The following is a 2,950-nucleotide window of genomic DNA, read 5'->3' on the forward strand; positions in this document are numbered from 1 at the left end:
TGGCAGGACAAGGGGGAATGGATTGAATCTAAAAGAGGGAAGGTTCAGATTAAAATTTAAGGGGAAGTTCTTTACAGAGAGAGTGGTCAGGTGCTGTAACAGGCTGCCCAGAGAGGTGGTGGACGCCCCATCCCTGGAGGTGTTCAAGGCCAGGTTGGATGGGGCCCTGGGCAGCCTTGTGTAGATCCAGGTCTGGAGGTTGGAGGTTGGTGTCCCTGCCTGTGGCAGGGGGTTGGAGCTCTATGATCCTTGGGGTCCCTTCCAATCCAGACCATTCTATGATTCTATGTAGTGATTAAGAACCCACACAAGTATCCAGTTTTTAAAAGTAGACAGTAGAGAACTTATGAGAGGTCGGGGAGATGTCAAATAAGGACAAAGTTTTATATATGATCAGAAGTCAGTGAATAGAGAATTGATTCAATTTGAAGGGCTGTATAATGATATCACTATTAGCCTAAGCATTTGTAAACTACTTACAGGCTGTATGGGCAACAGAGAGCATAAAAGTTTCATTCACCCCCAAGATACATAGTCCTCTTTACTGCCTGTTAGTACAGAATAAGAAGTAAAAGTTCCTCACTTGTTGAGTTACTACTTGTCTACTCATAATCAGAGGGTTTCCACACCCAATCTTCATAAAAAGTGTAAGTCCTGTAACATTGAAGAATCTCCAGTAGTTATCCAGCTTGTGAAGAACTCCCAAGGACAGCCATTCAGTAAGGAAAAAAAAAAAAAAGCACCAGTATGTGTGTGTGACTGTACTTAGGTGCAATATCCCACATCTGGTTACTCTGAAATACTAACAGATAAAAGACAGCACAAATGTATTAAGATAGTACATTAAAATCTAAACACTGCGTAGCAATACATATTCTTCTTGTTACTTCATTCATTGAGCCTTTGGCCACAGTTTAAAATTCAAAAAATGGAGTGTAGATAACACAGCTGGTGATGTTTAATTAAAATGTTTCTTCTGCTTTGGTGAAACTTAATTCTCTATAGAATCATATTAAGAAATATCTCCTTTGCTGAGAAGCAATCAGCAAAGGCAGCATTCCCAAGCGTACCTCCTCCTCCTCCCCATACCTAAGAAAACATCAGAGACTATCTCAGTTTCATTGTCAGCAAATAGCACCACAGAAAAACAAGACTTCAAAGCAGAACAATCAGCGAAACGATTTCTTTCCTCATGAGCCTCCTTCTGAATGATGTGCTCATGTTGTAGAATCTTCTATCAGTCCCCAAAACACCACTGGGATGAGAATGGAAGAATAACCAAATGCTGCACATTTTAAAAGAACCAGAACAATTTGGTAATTTCATCTGGGTAACTAACAAAATTAAGAAACAGATTCTATGAGGTCACTCAGATCACCGATATTTTTCCAAACTTACCACTCAACAATTGCTTACCCACACACAGAGGATTTGTTGCATGAATAGTTGAAGGTGACCATTTGTCAAAATCTGTTGAGAGCAGAAAACATCACCAGCATGAAGTGATGTTTTCCTGCATATTAGAACACCAAAAGTAGACAGTGGTTCCTGGACTTGCTACAGAATGGGCTTTAACCATCCAGCAATATTAGCATAAGAGCAACTAGTGCAGTCAGTTCAATCTCCTCCAAAACGACTTGCACAAGCTGTTCTTGCAGTGAAGAATTCAGTCATCTCATGCCTGCTTAATAACAAATGAAAGACTTGCAGCTCTGCTTTTGCCAAACACCTACAAGGGTTTCGACATTTTACCCTGCACAGCTGCTCTCCACATTGTGACATTGTGACATTGCCACAAATTATTGCTGCAAAATGATTTAACAGCAATTGTCTCCAGAGAGAGAGGGACTAAACAGAAAGACAGGTGATGTAGCAGAAGCCCAGAAACCTTAAAAACACTTTGAAGATTTGAAGTCTTTGTCAGATCACACTCAATGTTTTATCATCTCAAAAAAACCCAACATTTGTGTCATAGGCTTCTCAAAATCTAGTGAAAAATAAGATGCAAATTTTACTTTCTTGCTATTTCCATTTTAAGTAATTCTAGATCTTGTGCAAAGTTCATAGCAAGCTAACACCTATCTTTTAAAAAAGACCTTGAATATGACCTTTAAAATAACCTTGCAACTAATGCTGTTACTGGTCTGTAAACAGAAAGCAGCCTACAACCCATCTTGACTCAAAAAAAGCATGATAGTTTAGAAACTATTTAAGAAGCTACAGAAAATGCTCAGAGCAGAGAAACAGATGCAAAAGACTAAGTGGCAATTACTTACACTGTACATTATAATCATCAGCCAATACCGCTCAAGCTGCTTAAAATGCAAGCAAAGTTATTTTCAAAGAGCAAAACCAAGTCCTTGATAAAGATTCAATTTTGTTCCTATCAGCATTTTCCAGATCAATACACTACAGAAACTCTTAAGTTCTTGCTCTCTCTTCTTCACCAGTTACATGTTGTCATTTGCTGAATGAAATCAATTTCCCGCTAGAAGTTTTACAGGTAAAACCCTGCCAACCACGGAATGAAAGTGTTCAAAGTACAATCAGGATAAGCCAAAATCCTTATCATAGATACAATCATTTCAGAAAAAACTACGTATGTCCTGACATAAACTAGGCTAGCAAAATTGTATTACTCAATGTGTTTACAATGGGATAGTTTATTATTGCAGCACATAGTTATGACTTAATCAAAAAAGTGTGCAGTCTGTCACATAACAGCAACCTCAAAACAGCTTTCAGTTTACAATTTCTGTACAGTAAGGATTCATGAGAAAGTTCTTGGTACGTCACAGACTATGTACGAGGACACACAGCAATTAGAATACAACTTTACTGATGATGCATTAGTGCAAGAACAAAAGACAAACCCCAGAACTAGTTCTTTAGAGGAACAGAAGCTGAGAATTGGAGATAGTGGCATGTGGGAAAAGGAAGGATGGAGAAC

This window comes from Gallinula chloropus (assembly GCF_964237585.1).
Source record: "Gallinula chloropus genome assembly, chromosome: 1".
Taxonomy (NCBI): domain Eukaryota; kingdom Metazoa; phylum Chordata; class Aves; order Gruiformes; family Rallidae; genus Gallinula; species Gallinula chloropus.